The sequence below is a fragment of the Lissotriton helveticus genome, chromosome 10 (genome assembly GCF_964261635.1).
Source record: "Lissotriton helveticus chromosome 10, aLisHel1.1, whole genome shotgun sequence".
In the NCBI taxonomy this organism is placed as follows: Eukaryota; Metazoa; Chordata; class Amphibia; order Caudata; family Salamandridae; genus Lissotriton; species Lissotriton helveticus.
In genome coordinates this window covers 1,054,589,191-1,054,613,562 of record NC_136071.1, presented here as the reverse complement: position 1 = coordinate 1,054,613,562, position 24,372 = coordinate 1,054,589,191, and the positions used below count along the sequence as shown (strand labels likewise).

Below are 24,372 nucleotides of genomic sequence, written 5' to 3'. Positions count from 1 at the left end.
TCAGAGGTGGCTGTGCAGTATCAATTGTGGGCTTATATCAGGGTAGATGGAACACTCACCCGTATTATAGCCGACTTCCGATGCTGCTTTAAAGTGGGGTAGCTGAGCCCGACCTAGTCCGGTCTCGGCCCGGGCACGCCCGTCCGCGTCCTGTGCTGCGGGAGCCCACGATTAGCTTTAAAGTGCCTCCAGGTGCTGGCGAGTGACGTGGGCCGCATGTGAGGCTGGGACCGGTAGTCCTGGTCCTCCTTGGCAGCAATAGGCGGCGGTGACGAAGCGGGCTTCCTGCACTGCAGAAGCCCACGAACAGCTTTAAAGCGGCTCCAGGCACTGGCACGTGACGGGCGCGTTCGAGCCTGGGACCAGTAGTCCTGGTCATACTCTCCTTTCCCCCAGTGATGGCTGGCAGCAACAAGCGGTGGTGACGAAGCAGGCTTCTCCCACTGCGGGAGCCCAAGAACAACTTTAAAGCGCCTCCTGGTGCTGGAAAATGTGACATCGGCCGTGTGCGAGGCTGGGACCGGTAGTCCTGGTCCTCCTTTCCTTATCCCCACTGATGGCTGGCAGCAACAAGCTGCGGTGACCAAGTCAATGTGGAAGATATTAGGAGAAACATATTTCATTTGGAAACTATAATTAATAAGCGTTGGCAAAGCCATTAGATCTGGCCTTTGCACTTATTTGCGATAGTTAATTAAAGTTTTTTATTGAAAGCACAATTTATGAAACTACAAAGAAGAAAAAACACATGCTGCTAACTAAACTCGATAACAATATGCTGGTAATTAAACTTAAAAACAGAACTTCACAATGAAGTGTAAGAGCCTGTGTTCAGGCCTGGTCGCCCCCATGCTCCTGTGCTGCTCCTGCCTCTGCCTGCTGCCGCTTCCTGTGCATTTCGTGACCGGGCGACCCAGCTGCCGCTGAGCCGCCCGCCAGCACCAGCTTCTTCCCGCCGCTGCCTCCCTGCGGCCCCGCTCCCCGCCAGCCCATTCGCCGCCCCGCTCCCGCCAACCAGCTGATCCGCCCACACGGCTCCCTTCTTATGCTGCCCTCACGCACGCGCAGCGGGCGCGCCGATTGTGCACCGAAGGCGCGCCAAAGGCAAGCCTGTCTGCGCCCGTCCGCGCCTGGACCGCGCCCAGCGCCAGAACCCCTGGTCCCCACCGCCGATGCAAAACTACACGACAGACCTACGATGCCGCCACACTCAACGCACTCAATACCGGCCGGAACCCTGCCTGCTACCGAGCCACCCCGAGACCCACGCACGGACCCTTCGCCTGCCAAGCGCGCCGATTCACCTGCTACCTGACCTGCCCCACCCCTGCCAAGTCCAGCACCAGCAGCAACCACCTGAAGTGCATCCTGCTCAACACCCGCTCCGTCCACAGGCACGCTGTGGAACTCTGGGACCTGCTCGACGCAACAGCACCGGACGTCGCCTTCCTCACCGAGACCTGGATGAACGCTTCCTCAGCGCCCGACATCGCCATAGCCATCCCAGACGGATACAAGATCACCCGGAAGGATCGCGTCAACCAGACGGGAGGAGGCATCGCCATCGTACACAAACACAACCATCCGCATCTCGACTAACTCCGACGAAACCTTCACCGCCGCCGAACACCTGCACTTCCAGATACACACTGACCCCAAGACCACCCTCCGAGGCACCCTCATCTACAGACCACCGGGACCACACACACAATTCAGCGAAGACATCGCAGACTTCATCAGCCCGCACGCCCTTCCCTCCGCCGATTACATCCTCCTAGGGGACCTCAACTTCCACCTGGAGAACAACAACGACAGAAACACCACCGCCCTGCTGGACAACCTCGCCAACCTCGGACTCAAGCAATTGGTGAACATCCCCACTCACTACGCCGGCCACACGCTTGACCCCGTCTTCTCATCCAGCAAGCACATCTCCTTCAGCCACGCCACCGGACTCCACTGGACCGACCACAGCTGCGTCCACTTCAGCTTCAGAAGAACTATGACCCACCACCACCCGCAACAGGCTCCCCGCCGAAACTGGAGCAAGATCACCGCCGAGCAGCTCACCGCTTCACTCAACCAGAACACTCCCACCAGCACAACGAACCCCAACAAAGCAGCTAGCAACCTCACCAAGTGGCTGACCGCCTGCGCCCATGACCTCGCACCACTGAAGAACCCTCCCAGCAGACCCGGCAGCAAGAAAACCCCCTGGTTCACCGACGAACTCAAGGAATCCAAGAAGAACTGCCGCACCCTTGAGAAAACCTGGTGGCTCGACCAGACCACAGACAACAGGACCACCCTCAAGCATGCCACCCGCAAACACCATCAGCTGATCCGCGCCACCAAGAAGACGGCACTCAAAGAACGACTGAACAACAACGCCCACGACAGCAAGGAACTCTTCAGCATCGTCAAAGAGTTCTCTAACCCCAGCGCCGGAAACAACAACATCACTCCCTCGCAAGACCTCTGCAACTCACTCGCCACGTTCTTCCACCGCAAGATCGCCGACATACACAACAGCTTCGACGCACAGACCACGCACCCGACCACCGAACCAACGCCCGCCACCACCACCCTCTGCAACACCCGCACGATGAACTCCATCCACTCCGGATCACCAACCGACCCATGCCCACACCACGTCTTCAACAAAGCCGACGCCATCATCGCACCCCATGTCGGAGACATCATCAACTCCTCCTTCCACACCGCCACCTTCCTGGAGTGCTGGAAGCACGCCGAGCTGACCGCCCTCCTGAAGAAACTAACGGCGGACCCCACCGACCTCAAGAACTACCGTCCCATCTCGCTCCTTCCTCTTCTGGCCAAAGTCATCGAGAAGACCGTCAACAAACAGCTTGCCGCCTTCCTCGAAACAAACTGATCCCTTGACCCCTCACAGTCCTGGTTTCGGGCCAACCACAGCACCGAGACCGCCCTAATCGCAGCCACCGACGACATCAGAACCCTGATCGACAACGGGGAAACAGCGGCCCTCATCCTCCTGGACCTCTCTGCGGCGTTCGACACTGTCTGCCACTGCACCCTAGTGAAGTGCCTCAGCAACAACGGAATCCGAGAGAAAGCGCTGGAGTGGATCATCTCGTTCCTCGCCGGAAGAACCCAGAGAGTCCGCCTCCCTCAGTTCAGATCGGAGGCCACCGAAGTCATCTGCGGCGTACCACAAGGATCTTCACTCAGTCCAACCCTCTTCAACGTCTACATGAGCCCCCTAGCAGCCATCACACGGCAACACAACCTCAACATCATCTCCTACGCCGACGACACCCAGCTGATCCTCTCCCTCACCAACGACCCCACCACCGCCAGAGCCAATCTACACGAAGGGATGAAAGACGTCGCCGACTGGATGAGGATCAGCCACCTTAAACTGAACTCAGACAAGACGGAAGTCCTCATCCTGGGATCATCACCCTCCGCCTGGGACGACTCCTGGTGGCCCCCGGCCCTGGGCACCGCCCCCAAACCAACGGACCACGCACGCAACCTGGGCTTCATCCTGGACTCCTCCCTGTCAATGACCATACAAGTCAATGCCGTCTCATCTTCATGCTTCAACACCCTGCGCATGCTCCGCAAGATCTTCAGATGGAACCCCACTGAAACCAGGAAGACCGTCACCCAGGCACTCGTCACCAGCCGACTGGACTACGGGAACACCCTCTACGCCGGAACCACAGCCAAACTTCAAAAAAGACTCCAACGCATCCAGAACGCCTCCGCATGACTCATCCTGGACATCCCCCGACACAGCCACATCACCGGACACCTGAGAGACCTGCACTGGCTCCCCCTCAGCAAGAGAATCACGTTCAGACTCCTCACCCACGCACACAAGGCTCTCCACGACCTTGGACCCAAGTACCTCAACGACCGCCTGACCTTCTACACGTCCGCCCGCCAGCTACGATCGACCAGCCACGCACTCGCCACCGTACCACGCATCCGCAGAGCCACCACCGGGGGAAGATCCTTCTCCTACCATGCAGCCAAGACTTGGAACTCCCTCCCCACCCACCTTCGGCGAACCCAAGACCATCTCTCCTTCAGAAAGCAGCTCAAGACCTGGCTGTTCGAGCAGTAACATACCCCTCTCCCCCAGCGCCTTGAGACCCTCCCGGGAGAGTAGCGTGCTTTATAAATGCTGTGATTGATTGATTGATTAAGGCACGTCCTTCCAGGCTGATGTACTTAAGAACCCGTTTTTAGTTTTTATTTACTTAACCGGACAATGTAAATCTTCTTGATACAAATAAAGGTTCTCTTATCTCTGAATTTCTGTAACCTAAATATATAATTTAAACACACATGTGTGACTAAAGCAATGCAAAAGAATAAATAATAAAAATAAAAAAAAATTCAGCCCACTAGCCCTGGCATTCAAGGACACCTCTTTTTGGCAGATGTGCACGTGAGCAAGATAAATGCTGTTACAGTGAGCGAAAGCTAGCATCTGAAATGGGCAGCCCACTGCCCACGTTTGTATGATTTAGTGGGTGGAAAAAAAAGGTGAATGACAGCTAAGCAGATGAATGGGTGCTACAAGCTGAACTATAGACCCTCTATGTATATCTATTTTCTTTTCAATTAAAATGATGGTGGCGAGCCTAAATTGAGCTAATTTAGTTGCAAAGGTATTTTCTGAAATAAACCTTATTTATTCAGAAAGTGAAATAAGAAGTTAAAGACCATGTTTAAATACTAAAAAATCATGGTTTTATTCAGATACGATAAAATAGTAAAGGTGAAATCCTGGTCTCAAAAGTATAAATGATGACACTAGGCATGCCATAAACAAAAGAAAAGGGACAGGTGGTTCCAAAAAGTCAAGTGTAGAAAATAGTTCGGAAAACTATTAGAGAGAAAAGGGTTTTAACTCATGTTTTGACTTTCACTACATGGAACCAATTCTTAAACCGATTTGAAATTAATTTGTGTGTGCATCGCACGAGAAACAGGCATACTAAGAGGAAATGAAGGAATCTGGTCACAGAAAAATCAGGTTTAAACTGTATATGAGCAGACATAGTCCCTGGAGAATATCACAGTAAGCCTCATACTAAAAACATGAAATTGTTAAGCCAAACAGTGAGCCACAGCCTCAAATCAAAGACTCAATGGAATTAGCATGAGTGCATTAGAAGAGAATTCAAAACTCGAGTTGTTCCTCGTCCCATCAATATTTTTTATTTATGTGCTCACTGAATCTATCACACATTTTGGAGTTTAGTATTATTATCTCATATAAAAAGAGGTCGAGACATGAGCCATGCAGTTGCTTGTTAATCACATCAATGGATGATGCATAAAGAGATTCTGTGCACCATTTCCTGCTTGAAAAGCTGGATTGGCTTGATTGAATTAAGGCGTTACCAACCGAACAAACATATTCCACTTTAAACAATTCACCGTAAATAGTCGCTGGAACCTCCACTGTCATATGGAAAAATATTCCAAATGTAAGGCAGCCAATTATAGGAATGCAATTTAATACAGAGGGCTAAATTATTTGCAAAATTGAAAAAAAATGTGTCAGTGGCCGCACTGTTTACTGCACCCTTTGACAGCATTGAACTTAGAGAGGTGGGCCCAAGTTCCTTCAATAACAGAGAGAAGAGTAACGGAATAGCAGAATCAATTTATTTAACCAGGTTGTGTGCTCTTGAATTTGCAGATTAATGTACTAAATAGAAAGCGCTTAAGTCTTTTTCTCCTTAGCGAATTGGCATTCAACTTCGTAAGCTAATATATCAGGATGATATAGTACGACACAATCAATTCTCTATTGGCTTATAGTAAACTTTGAAATGCCTTATACTCTATTACAATAAAGTAATCATAAACAAAAAATTGATAATCATTTTTGCAAGGATGAATACACTAGCATGTGGTATCCTCTATGCAATACATACAGTAAGGCAGTGAATTGTTACACTTACCTGCAAATGTGGCACAACTGCTTTACCTGTAAAAATTGTTTGGAAATTCCTGCTTTAGAAAATGGGTATATTCTAAGCAATGCTTTTGTATTTACAAATTACACATGTATAAAAGAGAAAGTCAGTTATGGGAAAATGTTTGAAAATGTATTGCATTCATCATTGAAGCTCTAACATAAACATAAATAAAAGGCATTGTCATTTACAATGTCAATAGCTTAAACTCTCATAAATGCGAGACCTATTGCTTTGCAAATGCTTATCTTTCAAGGGACTTGTAGTCCTGGTTGTATAATTGTACAAACAGGGCTACAAGTTCCTAAATACAAAGAAAAAGCACCTGGATAGGATATGCTACTCACATGAGGACCTAGGAACGTAGGGTTCTGGATGCCCTAAAGCATATATGCTCATATCAGGGCCTCCCTTGGCATGGGAGAGCCAGGCCCAGGCATTGGGCGCCAATTTTCAGAGGGGCAAAGCAAGAAGCTGCCTGACATGAATTCATGCAGACATCAGCTTGTCGATCCCACTTGGTCTCAATCATGTCCTGTTAAAGCCTCTGCTACCAGTGCTTAATGTACTTCTGCGTAATTGTTAGAACCTCATCAAATCCCTCCCATTTTCCTCACACTTCCTGCCATCACACCGCAACAACTATCTGTTCGGACAACAAACACCAAATTTTCTTTCCGCCCAGGGCCCTGTCTCGGTAAGTCCAATTTAGGGCCAGCCCTGCCCCACATCACTTTATCAAGGAGATTACACCCCCCGAAATAGGGTAACAAGCAATATCTGTGAGTATGCACAAATGCTTACTTTTTAGCTTAATACAGCAAATCGTTATTTCAGGCAGAGAAACTATGGGCCTTATTAGGAGGCAGATATCTCATCCATATTTATTATAATAGCCTACTTGTAATTAACCCTGGGCAAAGCACTACGCTACACTCGCGTAGTTTGCGAAATTTGCGCAACTTTGCACTACGCGAGCTGCATGTAGCACAGTGCAAACATGCGTAGCGTAGCGAAGTGCTGCTGTCATTTTTTGCTTGCTCGCAGTTCTCAACGTCAAGTTGGCGACCGCGAGCAAGCAAAATGACATCCTAGCAAGACTTTTTCCTTGTTCGCGATCGCGAGCATGGAAAATAAACCTCCTGGCAAGATTCTCAACGCGGGAAGGTTAGGTTTCTTATTGCGAGTGGTCGCGCATACTCACGACCGCTCGCGATGAGAAACTACCAGTCCACGTTGAAAAAGCTGCAGCTCAAGTAAAAATCTACTCGAGCGGCAGTACAGCTCGCACAGTGCAAAATGCAGTTCTCAATGATTGCACAGTGCCGGATGCTTGTCCGCACTGTGTACTGTGCACTGTGCACTGTGTAATCATTGAAAACGACATCTTGCACAGTGCGAACAAGCTACTATGCAGTTCGCGAAGTGCTACGAACTGCACTTCGCGTAGCTTTGCGTAGCGCTACTTCTCGAACTACGCCCATCCCTACTTGTAATACGGTGGAAGGGACATCCTTCACATTTGTGACAGAGTATTCTGTCCACTAAACCCCAAATAAGGCCCCATTTGTTGTTCCTTCGAATGATGAAATGTAAACTTCCGTTTCAGTGTTCAAACGCATTACAAAATAGCAAGCATTATCAAAGCCAATAGACCTGACTTGCAAACTTGTGTTACAAGCCCGACCAGTTGGCTTTGTCACTGTGTATTAACAGAGGCCCAGCATCAGTATGACAAAGGCCTGTAGATGCACTTAATATGAAAAGTAGCTAGGCGGAGAGTTTAATAAGAGGCACTGATTGTACTGAAAAGCTCCATGGTCCTGGCGGCAAGATGGGATGGATCCAATCCAACAGATAAGTCGAACGATAGATGGGCATTTCAGGGTCTGACAGGTCCAGATTTTGAAGCATGGCCTTCTTGGAGAGAAGATATAAATCAGCAGCCTCGCAGCAGGATGAAAAGGAGCAGTTAGACATGGCGAAAAGCAGCATCACTCCAGTGGCATGTTGAGAGGGAGCCACTGGGATGCTGAAAGGTGGATAGAAACCAAAAGTATTGCATTTGGGTAGCCATCTTGGTGTCAGGTCACCCTAAGTTCAAAGAAAATTGATGGCCATCTTTGGGTCAGGCTAACACTTAGGTCCTGACAAAGGCAATTAATAATGTATTGCAAGACAAAAAAATTAAAAGGTCTGCATAATTTGCACATACCTGATAAAGAAATGCATGTATGACAATTTAGTGTACCTTGAAGGTGTGAAATAGTCCTTCATGCACTGCAATGTAAAGATGAACGATCCAAACAGCCAATGGTATGAGATAATAGCGCTTTACTAATTTTGGGGCACAGCCAAAACCATTCCATATATGCATTAAAGTATTCTTAACAACAGGTGACATCAACAACTAAAGATGTCTTAAGCAAGGCCTTCAAAGCATAACACCTATGAAGTGTTTGTTATATATTAATGAAATAGCTTTATAATGCTTACAAATCACATGTTAACTTGAGGCTCCTTTACTGGGACTTTAATACATTTACATGGCAAAAGGGAGTGCCCACTAAAGTATACATAAATGTGTTGCAATTAAATGCGAGACCTATGGCATTGCAAACAAGCGGCTGCCATTGTCCCGGCTCAATAATGAAAAAAAGTACACAGTACATACCGTGTAACAACTAAAGTAAAGGGATCAATAGCCATGGAAGGATACACATGATGACATGGCCGTACTAAGGAGGGACTAACAAGCCGCAGGGCCGGCCGCCTGAATTTCGCGCCGGTTTTTGAAGCGACCCCGCCCCCCCGCCTACCGATAGGCCCACGCGCTCCCCGCCTCCCGCCTGACCCGCCCTCCCGGATCCCTTCTTAAGGGGACACCGACCCCAGACTTGCAGCGACCACTGTGCCCTCGGCCTGGTTGCCCCCTCGCTCCCCGCCTGCTGCCTGCCACTTACCTGCTGCCTGCCTGCCTGCTGCCGATTCATCCCGGCGCCCCAGCCGCCGCAGGGCCGCCCGCCCTGATCGCCGATCCAGCCCGGCGCCCCAGCCGCCGCAGGGCCGGCCGCCTGGATTTCGCGGCGGTTTTTGACGCGACCCCGCCCCCCCGCCTACCGATAGGCCCACGCGCTCCCCGCCTCCCGCCTGACCCGCCCTCCCGGATCCCTTCTTATGACGCCCCCTCAGCGACCGCGCAGCGGACGCGCGCAGCGGGAGCACCAAATGAGCGCCGAAGGTGCGCCAAAGGTAAGCCCGTCTGCGCCCGTCCGCGCCTGGACCACGCCCAGTGCCAGGACCCCTGGTCCCCGCAGATCCCAGCCCACCCGCCGGACGTATGCCGCCGCCACCCTCATCGCACTCAACGACGGACGAGCCCCGGGATGCTACCGTGCCACCCCGAGGCGCTCCCACGGACCCTTCTGCTGCACCGCCTGCAAGTTCACCTGCATCCGGACCTGCCTCGCACCAGCACCCGCCAAGACGAACACCAGCACCAACCACCTCAAGTGCATCCTGCTCAACACCCGCTCAGTCCACAGACACGCCATCGAACTCTGGAACCTCATCGACAGCACAGCTCCTGACGTTGCCTTCCTCACGGAGACCTGGATGAACGCCTCTTCAGCGCCCGACATCGCCATCGCCATCCCGGACGGCTACAAGATCATCCGGAGGGACCGCACCGCCAACCAGATGGGAGGAGGCATCGCCATCATCCACAGGGACACCATCCGCATCACGACCCACACCGACGACATCCTGACTACCGCCGAACACCTACACTTCCAGATCCACACCGACCCGAAGACCACCCTCAGAGGCACCCTGATCTACCGACCCCCGGGACCACGCACACAATTCAGCGAGGACATCGCCGACTTCGTCAGCCCGCATGCCCTCCCCTCCGCTGACTACATCCTCCTGGGGGACCTCAACTTCCACCTGGAGAACAACAACGACCGCAACACCACCACCCTGCTCGACAACCTCGCCAACCTCGGACTCAAGCAGCTGGTGACCACCCCCACCCACCTCGCCGGACACACACTCGACGCCGTCTTCTCATCCTGCAAAGACATCGCCTTCAGCCACGCCACAGGACTCCACTGGACGGACCACAGCTGCGTCCACTTCACCTTCAGAAGAACGACGATCCACCACCACCAGCAACAGGTCGCCCGCAGAAACTGGAGCAAGATCACAGTTGACCAGCTCGCCGCTTCCCTGAGCCAGCACCCTCCCGCCAGCTCAGCGAACCCCAGCCAGGCCGCCGACAACCTCACGAAGTGGATCAGCAACTGCGCGGACGAACTCGCCCCACTGAAGACCCCGCCCAGCAGACCCGGCAGCAAGAAGGCCCCATGGTTCACCGACGAACTCAAGAGCTCCAAGAAGAACTGCCGAGCCCTCGAGAAAGCCTGGAGAAGGGAGCCAACACCGGACAACATGACCACCCTCAAGCTTGCCACCCGGAAGCACCACCAGCTGATCCGCGACACCAAGAAAACTGCATTCAAGGACCGACTGGACAACAACGCACAAAACTGCAAGGAACTCTTCAACATCGTGAAAGAGCTCTCCAACCCCAACGCCGGAAACAACGACATCACCCCATCGCAAGAACTCTGCAACTCCCTCGCCTCCTACTTCCACAACAAGATCGCGGACATACACAACAGCTTCAGCACACAACCGACGAACGCCACGTCCGACTCAACCGAACCACTGCCCCCCACCACCACCCTCCGCGCCTGGACTACTATCAGCACCGAAGACACCGTCCGCACGATGAACTCCATCCACTCCGGATCTCCGACCGACCCTTGCCCTCACCACGTCTTCAACAAGGCCGACGCTGTCATCGCACCCCACCTGCGGGACATCATCAACACCTCATTCGACACCGCCACCTTCCCTGAGAGCTGGAAGCACGCCGAACTCAGCGCTCTACTCAAGAAACTAACAGCGGACCCCACCGAACTGAAGAATTACCGCCCCATCTCGCTCCTCCCGTTTCCAGCCAAAGTCATCGAGAAGACCGTCAACAAGCAACTGGCCGCCTTCCTCGAGATGAACGGATCCCTCGACCCCTCACAGTCTGGCTTCCGAGCCAACCACAGCACCGAGACCGCCCTCATCGCTGCCACCGATGACATCCGAACCCTGATGGATAACGGAGAAACAGCAGCCCTCATCCTCCTAGACCTCTCCGCGGCCTTCGACACCGTCTGCCACCGCACCCTAGTGCAGCACCTCTACAACGTCGGAATCCAGGAGAAGGCACTGGAATGGATCATCTCCTTCCTCGACGGAAGAACCCAGAGAGTCCGCCTACCTCCGTACAAATCAAAGGCCACCGAAGTCATCTGCGGCGTACCCCAGGGATCCTCGCTGAGCCCAACCCTCTTCAACGTCTACATGAGCCCCCTCGCGGCCATCGCACGCCAACACAACCTGAACATCATCTCCTACGCCGACGATACCCAGCTGATCCTCTCCTTTACCAACGACCCTGCCGCCGCCAGAGCCAACCTTCACGAAGGAATAAAAGAAGTAGCCGAGTGGATGTCGACCAGCCGCCTGAAGCTGAACTCGGACAAGACGGAAGTCCTCATCCTGGGATCCTCGCCCTCTGCCTGGGACGACTCCTGGTGGCCCCCCGCCCTGGGAACTGCACCCAAACCGACAGACCACGCACGCAACCTGGGCTTCATCCTGGACTCCTCCCTCTCCATGACCAAGCAAGTCAACGCAGTCTCCTCGTCGTGCTTCAACATCCTGCGCATGCTACGGAAAATCTTCAGGTGGATCCCCACCGAGACCAGGAAGACTGTCACCCAGGCCCTCGTCACCAGCCGACTGGACTACGGCAACGCCCTCTACGCCGGAACCACCGCCAAGCTCCAGAAGAGACTCCAACGGATCCAGAACGCCTCGGCCAGACTCATCCTCGACATCCCACGACACAGCCACATCTCCGGACACCTAAGAGACCTGCACTGGCTCCCGGTCAACAAGAGAATCACCTTCCGTCTCCTCACCCACGCACACAAAGCCCTACACGATCAAGGCCCGAGCTACCTCAACAACCGCATCAACTTCTACGCTCCCAAACGACACCTCCGATCAGCCAGTCACGCCCTCGCCGCCGTCCCCCGCATCCGAAGAACGACAACAGGAGGAAGGTCCTTCTCCTACCTGGCTGCCAAGACCTGGAACTCCCTCCCGACCGACCTGCGCCTGACCCAAGACCACCTCGCCTTCAGGAAGAAGCTCAAGACCTGGCTGTTCGGGCCGTAGCAGCACCCCCCCCCCCCTAGCGCCTTGAGACCCTCCGGGTGAGTAGAGCGCTCTATAAATGTCTATGATTGATTGATTGATTGATAATCAATCAGAAGCCTGCATTTACAAAGGACTAAGACACAAGCCAATGAAAAATATGGGTGGCTTCTCCTCCGTACTTTACCTACAACAGATAGCCAGAACAGCGCTTGTGTGCAGGCTCAGGCATGACCTAAAACACTACAAATTAACTTTAATATAGGAATTTAGAGCCTGATGTAGAAGCAGGCAGGTAGCATTTAATGATTACAAAACGCTCACCAAAGCTCCAAATGTAGGGGTGGTGGCCGGTAATGGACATATAACTTTCAATTCTCCATTTACTTTCCCAAACAGGCATCATGGTTTTAAAGTAGACCATGCTCACTAAAGGGACCAGAGTTGCTATTACAGCAAAAATATTTCCCCAAAGGAGAGGCATCGTTAAGTTCGAGGCATCGGGGCGTAGCTTGCGCGCCGCTACGGGATGGCGTGCCGCGCTTGAGCTCCAGGGAGACGGAGGCAGTCGGGCTGATTTAAGATCCTGGTCGTGCACATTTTCTCCCCAGTAACGGCCATGAAGAGTCGGAAGGTGCCGTGAACGCTCTCCTGTCCCTTGACATAGCGTACGACGGCTGAAATTGCCTTTTGTCTCATTCGTACTCCTCACTGCCAGCACTTCAGTGAGCGGCCGCCATTTTGTTTTTGCGGTGGCGTCGCTCGTTTTCTGAGAGAAAAGGCCCTGGACTTCCAGCACAACATGATCAAGCAAAACATTGAGGTGACATTTAATATATTTTCATTTTGATGGTCCTCTGCAGTCGTTATTCACTACTTGGAGTCATTTCTGTTTACTACCTGCTATGGATTTTTCGCTGCTTTTATCGCCTCACTCGATTCCTCTATGATGGGTCCCTGCCTTCCCTGAGGGATTTGCACCTTGTGCCCTAATTGCTACGCTGCTTATTATATGGCGCATTTTGTTTTTGGCGCTCTAGGGCCTCTCTGGCTTTTTCTTTTTATTCCTTTACCTGCTATGGTCCGCTATTTTTTTTTTTACTTAATCTACGCCTATGGGGCTTTTTCTCCGTGGCACTTGGTAAACTATTGAATTTTTTGCTGATTTTTGGTCCTTGCTCAACTATATTTACGTCAAATACCTTTGGTGGGGGTGTTTTTAAGTTGTCTACTGTGGTCTATTCTTATGGCGGACACCATGGGGCCTTCCCCTACTGCGAAAGATTCTAAAGGGACTTTGAAACGTTTGAAGCAACAGTCCCCCTCACCTGAATCCTCTCAGAAGGATACTAATTCCACTTTGGATGTTATTCTGTCACGTCTCAATTAAGCATGGGCGGATTTCGCGGATCCACGATTCACGAATTTGCGAATTCACGGATCGTGGATCCGCAAAATCCGCGGATTTTGCGGATCGGCGGATTTGGGGGCGGGGCTTCCTCGAGTGTGTGGGAGGGGCCAAATGGACGGGGCTTCCATGCGAGCGCACATGCCTCTTGTGTGTATAAAAGGTCCGAGACCGATCAGAGCAGCAGATTAAGAGACAGAAGCTCCTGGTCACAGGAACAGCACGGGGATTGCGCTCGTGAAAGTCAAAGATGCAAATGCCTCTGGCCAGCATCACAGCGGATTTTCGATGGTATATTTGGGAAGAAGGCACACCTGCCCAGCCTCCACAACGCTCACGATTGTTTTTGGGCTGATGAATGAGTCACTGAATTTAAGCTTCAACTAGGGCACATGCTTTATGGATATCTGCAAGTGTTTCCTGTTGAGGTTTATTTTTTGTGCCAGGACCGTCGTGCCAGAATGAACCCTGCCCTTCATATTTATTCAAGAAGACACCACCGTTTTTCCCCATCGTAAATAATTTACGATGGCGCCGGCAAGCTGCCAGCGCCATCCTGAAAAAGTTACTTAATTAGCTTCAACAGGAAGCTCCAACTGATAAAATAAAGCAGGCGCTCGAGCCCCTGCTTTATCTTATCTATTAGAGCTTCCTGTTGAAGCTAATTAAGTAACTATTTGAGGATGGCGCTGGCAGCTTGCCGGCGCCATCGTAAATTAGGCTTGAACTTTTGACCGTGGAATCCGCCGCTCGCGGATTACGGATTTTCGGTAAATTCGCGAGAGTTCGCGGACCGCGAATTTACCGAAAATCCGCAAAATCCGCGATCGGAGCGGATTTTGCGCTCATGCTTAGTCTCAATGCCGTCCATGATATTGCGCAGTCTACTAAAACAAATACCGACTTATTACAAGTTGAGGTGGCTGCTATCAGGAATGACTTTAAAGCCTTGTCTGTCAGGGTTACGAATGCTGAATCTCGTATTAGTGTGGTAGAAGACTCTTCGCACCAGCATTCAAGATCTTTTCTCCAACTAGAACGCTCAATGGCGGCCTTACGCAGAGACCTTACAGAGCAGGAGGAAATGAAATGAAATGAAAGAAAATTTATAACGCGCAACTAAAACCCGAGGGCATCAAGGCGCCTATCAAAAATGAATCAGAAAAGGCAGAAGCAAAACTACGGGTAAGCTTTGGCAAATAGCCGTGTCTTCAGGACTTTTCTGAAGGACTGAAGAGTGGAGAGGGCCTTAATTTCCACAGGAAGAGCATTCCACATTTTTGGTGCTATAGTGGAAAAAGCTCTGCCACCCCATTTGGCTCTGCGAATGCGTGGTACAGACAGCCGAGATTTGTTGGCAGAGCGCAGATTCCTCAAGGGGCAATAAGGGGCCAAGAGAGCCCCAATCCCCCCTGACCTATTTCTCGCTAAGGTGCCAAAGGTCAGGCACAAGATTTTAAAAGAAATCCTGATCTCAATGGGGAGCCAATGTAGCGCTTTCCTAGCGGAGGTGGCTGACGCACGTTTGGGTAAGTCCAACACAAACTTGGCCGCCGCATTTTGGACCATTTGAAGGCGCTGCAGCAGCCCCTTGTTGAGTCCTGCATACAGCGCATTACAATAGTCAAGTCGGGAGCCTATAAGTGCAACCACGACTTGCTTTCTGGCCTGCTGAGATAAGTAATGTTTAATCTTCCTCAAGATGTGTATTATGCCCCAACAGGTGGAAACTGTTCTATTTACCTGCTGACGCATATTGAGGGTAGGGTCGATCAAAACTCCTAAGTTTTTAGCCAGAGCGGCGGGTACCGGACAAGCTCCCAGTGAGGCAGGCCACCAATTTGCCGACCAGATGTCCTCCTTTCCCCCAAACACCAAGATCTCCGTCTTCTCACCATTCAGTATTAATGAATTGTATGTCATCCATTGCGCGACTGCCTCCAGACAAGATCTAAAATTGGAGGCAGCCTCCTTAATAGACTGGGAGAAGGAGACCAGGATCTGGGTATCGTCGGCATAGGAAACTACCTCCATCCCGAAAGATCTTATCAGTCTGGCAAGTGGGGTCACATAGATGTTAAAAAGGGTCTGACTTAATGCCGACCCCTGAGGGACCCCACATTGCACAGGCAGTGATGGAGATAGAAACTCCCCCAGCATCACTCTCTGTTCCCTCTGGTCTAGGAAGGAAGTCAGCAAATTAAGAGCGGACCCCTCCACCCCAATCTCCCTTAGGCGAGATGTTAACACCGTGGGAGAGAGGGTGTCAAACGCAGCAGTAAGATCTAGCAGGATGAGGAGGGTGGTCTGGCCCCTATCAACTCGAGTGCGGATATTATCCAGCACTATGGTAAGGGCCGACTCGGTGCTATTCTCCCTCCTGAATCCATGCTGCGAATGATCTAAAAGGCCAGAGTTCTCCAGAAAGGCCGCGAGATGTTTATTAAGATGCATTTCCAGCATCTTCGCAGCGGCAGGGAGCAGCGAAATGGGGCGAAAGTTTTTAAGTACCCCAGGGTCCAGTGTTGGTTTCTTAAGTAATGGTTTCACCACTGCCCTTTTCCATTGCTGAGGGAAGGTGCCAAACCTCATTGCCCCATTCATGATCTCCAAAAGGTGAGGTAAAAGAGTCTCCTTACACTGCCTAAAAAGCAAGAGAGGACAGGGATCTAAGGGGGAGCCTGATCTGGTCCAAGAGAGAAGGTCCTCTAGTTCCTGAAATACAAGGGGAGGGAAGGATGCCAAGCGTCCCGAAGGAACAACCTCCACCGTAGATAGAACAGACTCAGCGGAGCCAGAGGAACCAGCCATTTCAACCTTCTGAAGCTCTAGGGCCGAATACAAATCAGCAATCTTTGCCTGGAAGAAAGAGGCAATGTTGTTACACAGCAGCTGAGAGCTGATGACAGGATCAGGAATCTGAAGGGAGGTCAGAGAATCAACAATCTTAAAAAGCTCTTTCGGGGAGGAAAGTGAGGTGGTACAAGCAGTAAAATATTGTTGCTTGGTTTTTATAACCTCCACCTTATAGCCCCTCAATAAGATTTTATGGGCCTCTTTTTCCCTCAAATCCCAGCTGGCCAACCAGAGACGCTCCTGCCTACTAACTCCCTGCCTAAGAGATCTTAATGACTCGGAGAACCAGGGGGTCGAAGGCTTTTTTCTGGCCGAGTAACGTAAACGGACAGGGGCAAATTCCTCCAGAGCCAAGGTGACAGCCTTATCTAGATGAGAGACCGAGAGACATACTTCTTCCTCCTGTGAAATTGTCATACTGGGGATCATAGGGGCAAGCATGTTATTAGAGATGTTCTTAAGATTTCTCCGAGATACCCTCTTACTTGAGACCCTTACCAAACTGTCCAAAATGGTACAAGACATTTCTATTGGCACCGCATAATGGTCGGACCATGAGAGGGGGAAAGGGTTATTGACTGTCAGTCTTTCATCATTAGAAAAAATTCCATCGAGCGTATGGCCCGCCTGGTGGGTAGCACCCTCACATGTTGGTTCAGCCCACAGGAGACATAGCATCGATCAAAGGACCGTAATAGGAGAAGCAACCTGCGTATTTTTGGCCTTCCTGGAGATGCGGAGAAGTCCGCTTCCTACATGATCGAATTCCTCTCCAAATGGATTCCTGCTACTCTTCAAGTCTCCTTTCAAAAGGACTTTGAAATTGAGAGAGCTCATCGGGTGCCTACGTTCAAGCCTAAAAACTCCACTTCGCCCAGAGCAGTTATCCTTAAACCTCTGCGCCATCAGCACTCAGAACAAATTTTGACCCATATGAGGAAAGTCAAGTCGGTGTCTTGGGAGGGCCATCGGATTAATATTTCCCAGGACTTTGCCAGAGACACTGTAATTCGCAGGAAAGGTTTTCTCAATCTGCAGAAACTTCTGCTAGACATGCAAATTCCTTTTTCCTTTGCTGGTCCATCCAAGTTTCGTATTACTTTTAAGGGCCGCTATCGGATTTTTGATGAACCTCCTGATCTTTCATCTTTTTCGGACAATCAACTTGAATCTCAGATGGATTCTTCTTCAGCTCCTGGCCCTTCTGGGACTTGAGTCTTCTGCCTTTGTTCTTTCACGTGGTTTACTGAATCTTGCTGTGTAGCGTATACCCTTGTTTTTTTTTTTTGCTCCATATGTTGCTTGCTGGTTTTTTCTTGTTCTCTGAAGGCTTTGTTTGTCACTTTCCCGTTTTAGCTTAACTTTTATTGGTATTTTTCCAGTTTTTCCTCTATTTGTCTGTGGTCTTTTTGTGTTTCCTGCTTGTTCTCCTTGTTTGGGAGATTTTTTATTATTTGGTCTTGCGTCTCATATTTTCCGATATCTGTTTACTATTGTACTTTTTCCCACCATTGATATTTGCCGGGTTCTCTTGGTTCTTTGAGTGTTCTTTTGTCTTTCTTATTTTCCCGTGGCTTAGTACGTCTTGCTGTTCGCCATCTGTCTTTGTTTTTTTTGCTTCTTACGTTGATCGATGGTTACTATTTGGTTTCCATGTGGTGTGTCTGTCACTTGTCGGCTTCAGCCTGACTTGATATTGGTCTTTTTCCCATTCTTTCCCGGTGCTAGTTTGTGGCCATTTTGTCTTTTATGATTGTTCTTCGTGTTATGGTCGATTTTTGGCTCATTGTTCGTGCGTATCATATTTGCTGACCTTTGTTTCATGTTGTACTTTTCTGGTTCCCCACTTTGGCGGTTCATTATTCTTTCCTTTTTTGCGTCGATTTCTACGTTTGTTTCTGTCAGGAGTTTGGTCCGTTAGAGTCAACTGTTCTCTTGGTGTTTCTTCTTGTTAGTTTGTTTTTCTTTATTTACTTATACTGTTACTATTGTATGGTTCCCTCCCTCATTTTTCTTTTTCCTTTTTCCTCTTGTCACCAAGTAATGACTTGTTCATACCTTCGCACTATTCTTCAATTTATGAGCTGTATTCCTACTGTTGTTTCATATTACTTGGTATTTTGATGCTTAATTTCTTTATTTTTTCACAGGTATTGTTTTCTTCTCTTTCACTATGCACCATGTATTATTGCCTAGTTATTTATATATTTGCAAATTCTGATTTTGTACCATTTTTCGATTTCTTGATATTATATTCATGAGCTTATATTTGAGATGCCTCCTATTGCATCTCTTGTTGTTTTCTGTTTTCAATTTTTGACAGAGTTGACTGTTCTGTATTTACATATTGTAGTTCTTCTTCCCTCGGTTTTAAGAATATTGTAAGGTCTGCTTTTATTATTCTACTACCCTAGCTTATTGCTTCCTTCTTTCTCGTTTGGGATCTCTCTCTATTTCTATTGTATTTCCTGACGGTCCTCTGTTTCCCTCTCCATGTTCCCCCTGGTATGACTTTGGTCTCTTACAGAGCTACCGTTGCGGGTCTTTTTTTCCTTCTTTTTCCATCTTCCTCTCTCTCTTTTTCTCTTTTTCTCTTCTTCTCTTCTCTTCTTGCTTTTTTCTCTTCCCCCTTGGATCTCCTGGTGGTGCTTTTCTTTTTTGTGTCAGATGATTTTGTTCTGTTCTTACGTTCATTCTTATTTCTTTATTTGTTTATTTTTATGGTCCTTCTATGCCTGGCTTAAATGTTGTTTCCCTTAATGTTAAGGGTTTGAATCATCCGGTCAAAAGGGCTAAAATGTTAGATTATTGTAAGTCCTTGTCTTCGGATTTGATATTTTTGCAGGAGAGGAAACTGTCTCATAAAGAGGCTCTGTGGTTGCGAAAGGACTGGGTGCGGGATGTGGCATGCTCTGATGCTCTTGGTAAACGTAATGGCGTGATCACCCTTGTTTCTAAGAATTCTGGTTTGTCGATACTTTCTTCTGATCATGATTCTGAGGGCTGTTGGGTATTATCAAAAGTATCTGATGGAGTTAATGATCTTTATGCTTTAAATATCTATGCTCCCAATAATGATGATCCTCTTTTCTGGCAGAAGATCAGTAACTTACTTTCCCAGATGCCTCATAAGGGTAACCTAATAGTGGGGGGGGGGGATTTTAATTTGCCGTTGGATCCTCTGTTAGATAGGAGTTCTGCTTTTTCTTTTCGCCCTCCTAGAGCTCACAGGCAGTTGTTAAATATGTGCTCCTCCGCTAATCTCCATGATCTGTGGCGTCTCCATAACCCTACTGGCAGTGAATTTTCTTTTTTTTCCTCTCCTCACTCTAGTTTTTCCCGTATTGATTACCTCTTGGTTCATTCGTCTCTGCTACAATCTTCATCCTCGCCGTACATTCATCCTATTCTTGTTTCAGACCATGCTGCGGTTTCCTTTTCCCTTTTGGGACTTGCTTCTAAGAAATCCTCCCCTTCGTAGAAATTAAATACGGAGATTCTTTATGATAACGCTGTGGTCAGTGCTTTGCAAGCCGAAATTGAACAGTTTTTTTCTATCAATGAAGGTTCCGTTGACTCCCCAGTGGTCTCATGGGACGCCTTTAAATGCACTCTTCGGGGCTACATCATTAAAGTTATGGTGCAGAGAAATGCTGCTATTAAGAAGGAACTTTCTGATTTGGCGGATAGTATTAAACAATCTGAACTTCTTTTTCGCCAAACGAGAGATCCACAGATTTTATTATCTATTAAACACTTAAAATATTCCTATAATGCTCTTGTTACTAAGAGGGCTCATATTGGTGTTCAAGCACAAAAGTCTAAACGGTTGCTATTGAATAATCGTGCTGGTAAGGTTTTAGCGGCCACGTTTAAGTTTCAAGATTCCGGTTGTAAGTCATCTCAAATCTCTTCTATCTCTGATAGATCTGGCGCTAAAAAATTTCAAACTAAGGAAATCCTTGAGGTCTTTCGCGATTTCTATGATACTTTGTATACTCCTACTAACCCATCATCTCTTGACGCTTGCCAAGAGTTCTTGGAAACTATTCCTATTCATTCAGTTTCTGATGCGGATGGGGAAAAACTAGATGGCTCAATCACAACTGAGGAAATTACTCTTGCTATTAAGGCTACTCGATCTGGCAAAGCTCCGGGGCCCGATGGATTTCCCATTTTGTTCTATAAAACTTTTCTCCCTTTCATGGTCCCTCGGTTAAAACTCCTTTTTGATGTGTTTATTCAGCAAAGTGCAGTTTCAGGTACAGCGGCGGATGCGACTATTGTGGTCATTCCGAAAGAAGGGAAGGATATCACGGATCCTAAAATTTTTTGTCCTATTTCCCTCCTTAATATGGAGGCAAAAATTTTTGCCAAGATTCTTGCTAAACGTCTGGAGTCCTACATCCCTTCTCTAGTTCATCCATCACAGACGGGGTTTGTTAAAGGAAGGCTGGCTAGAGATAACACTCGTACCTTTTGCCATATTTTGGGGGCTGCTAAACGATCTACGCTTCCTGCTGCAGCTTTAGCCCTTGACGCCGAGAAGGCTTTTGACAAGGTCTCTTGGCCATTTTTGCATGCCGTTCTTCGTGCGCATAATCTTGGGGATTCCTTTGTTAACATGGTGCTGTCCCTTTATGCCCACCCTCGAGCGAATATACGAGTAAATGGGGCTACGTCTGCGTTTTTTAGTCTCTGTCAAGGCACTCGTCAGGGTTGCCCCCTATCCCCGCTTTTGTTTCTATTAGCGATTGATCCGCTCCTTAGGTTAATTGATCGTCATCCAGATATTAAAGGGTTTACGTTTGGCTCACAGAGCATGAAGTTAGCGGCCTACGCGGATGATGTCCTTATTTTTTCTGAGGACATTGTCTCAGCTATTCCTGCGGTCACAGACACAATTGCTCTTTTTTCTAAGGTCTATGGGTACACGTTAAACAGAGACAAGACAGAGATGTTTCCCCTTAATGCTTATTGTTTTCCGGCTCATATGGGTTCTGCTGAATTCAAATGGCAGTCTACGCAACTCAAATATTTAGGGGTCTGGTTTTGTAGTACTTTGTCTGATACCGTGGCGTATAATGAGGCACAAACCTTAACTAAAGTTCGTCACCTTTTGGATACTTGGTCTCCTAAACACATTTCCTGGTGGGGTCGTGTTCAAACTTTAAAAATGATGATTACTCCTATTATTAACTTTATTTCATCTATGCTTCCGTTGAATTTATCCGCTTCCTTTTTTCGAGAGATTGATTCCATCACCTCTTCGTTTCTCTGGAATGATAAGAGGGCTCGAATCGCATATAAATCCTTAAGGAAACCCTACGATATGGATGGCTGCAATTTCCCGGATTGGGGGAAATATAAGGTGGCTTTTTTAGCTTCTCAAGGAGCACTGTGGATTTCCTCACTTCCTGGTCATACACCTTCTTGGTTGGTCATCGAACAGACCCTCTCTTCTCCTCTTCCGGTTTCTTCATTTTTAACCACATCTTCACTATCTATTCTTTTTTCTCGAGCTATTATTCTGGATACTGTGGCAGCTGTTAAATTGCTTGATCGGAAAATGGCTACTCCGATTCATAAATCCAGGTGCTCATCTTTTTGACGTAATCCCCGAATAAAAATTCTTATTGATCCCCCACTAATTCAATATTGGTCTGCCAAAGGTATCACGTTGGTGCGTCATCTTTATGACTCCACTGGTGACCCGCTACCCTTTTCTTCTTTAGCTAGCCAATTTTCACTCTCCAATCTGGATTTTTACACTTTCTTGAAAATTAAAGTTGCCCTTGCCAAAGTCCGTCTTGTCCCTGAGGCCCCTTTGATTTCTTTGCTTTCTTTGTGGCTCAAGTCCGGGGGGATTGGCAACAATAAGATTAGCCCTTACCGTGGATTTTCTGAGCTCAATTTCCTCTCTATCTAAGGACAACATCTGTATCATAGCCTCCTTAGTTTGAGCAATGTCCTTTCGGGTTATTGTTTCTGGTGAGGAAAAGAGCTCCGGTCTCCCAAGTTTGTAAAAACACTGTTTAACATAAGACAACCACTGAATTTTATTTACATTGTCTAGTAAGAGGCAATCTTTAAGAATAAGATGATTCAAGGAAAGTTCATCATTCAACCAAGTTTTCAGCCAAGTTATTAAAGGGGCCACTCTTATCGTATCTGTAATAAAGCCGGCCCCTAACTCTGAATGGATCGTATATGAGGGAGTGGACTGTGGCACTGATAAAACCGATCTCATGAATTTGCTTTCAGTAACTTGTAGACAGTCTATAACACTATATCCCCATAATGAGCAGCCATATGTGGCTACAGCCAGGCATTTACCTTTATAGATGTTCAACAGAGCTGTTATAGGCCTAGCCCCCAGTTTTTTACTAAAGCCCATGATTGCTGAGGAGGTTCTAGCAAAGGCACTGTTTCTATTTTTAATCTGCGGTCCCCAGTTCCCCTTCTCTTCGAAGATGATCCCCAAGTACGGTAATGTGGGCACTCTGCTAAGTTCCTCCTCACAACAAAGAAAAGTTTTCGACTTTTTCTTTCTTGAACCCTTCCCCATGATCATAATTTGCGATTTCTTAAGGTCCAAGGATTTAATAAAAAGCCCAAAAGCATCTAACAAACGTTGTAGCCCGACCACAGTCCGTGATAGAAGGACCGCGTCATCTGCGTATAGGAGAACCGGTATGCCAAGTTCCCCTAAACGTGGTATGTCGGGCGTGGCCTCCCTAAGTACAGGTTCAAGGGCGTTTATATAGATTGTGAACAGAAGGGGGGCCATAATGCACCCCTGCCTGACACCCCTTTCCGATTTAAAATGACTAGAGCAACGCCCCTCTGCGTTCACCCTAACAGATGCCAGGAGACCAGAATGTAGGTCCGCCAAAAGATTAACCAGGGCGCGATCAAGGCCCAAATTAATTAAAATCTGCCAGAGCTTTGTGCGATTTACAAGGTCAAAAGCCGAGGAAAGGTCCATGAACCCCAGGTACATTGACCCATCCTTGGCCTTAGTATATTTATCCACCAGCAGTTGTAGATTAAGGCACTGATCCAAAGTGCTCCTTTTGGATCTAAATCCATATTGTACATTTGACAGTATCCCTCTGTCATCAAGCCAGTCTTGTAATTTGTGCAGAATGACCCGTCCCAAGATTTTAACCGATGAATCTATTAGGGAGATAGGTCAATAACAAGCTGGATCTACCCTGTCTCCCTTCTTAAAAACTGGGATTATAATGAATTCTTTCCAAGATGCTGGGATGTTGTTATGGTTCAATGCGTTAAAGACCTTACACAAAATCTTTGACCATAATTTTGGGGCACATTAAAAAATATCGGCAGGGACCCCATCCGGGCCAGGTGCCTTGTTTTTCAGGATCTGATCTATCGCCCTTTCAACTTCTAAGGCCTCAAAGGTAACGCAAGAGCCCTCCATGCTATAAGGGATACAATTTAATAGGTCCTCAGAGGAAGTACTAGAGTATATATTCCCAAAGTGTTTAATCCAAGCGTCGTCAGGAATGTTGGACTCGAGGGGGAGATTCTCCTCATTAGAAAAAAGTGGCTGATTTACTACTTTCCAGAACTGGCCGCTGTTTTTTAATGTCTCTGGATCAAGTAGCTGTGACCAGGCCTTTTCTTTTAACTCATTCTTCCTGGTTTGAATGGCTTTTTTATAAGCTGGTCTTAACTTGGCTATTTGGGCACGATCTTTGGGCTAGCCTTCAGGGCTTCAAGTAAATCAGCATGCGCCCTTGAGCAAGAATGATCAAACCATCTCTTTTCAAAGTGTTTGGAGGGTCTCTTTTCCACGGTTAAGCTCTG

General features: G+C 48.5%; 1 protein-coding gene across 2 annotated transcripts in view; it reads left to right on the top strand.

The window, feature by feature from the left end:
- Positions 1–24,372, top strand: part of DGKB (diacylglycerol kinase beta) — a 1,755,973-nt gene that overhangs the window by 167,239 nt on the left and 1,564,362 nt on the right. The gene's annotated exons all lie outside the window — the stretch shown is intronic.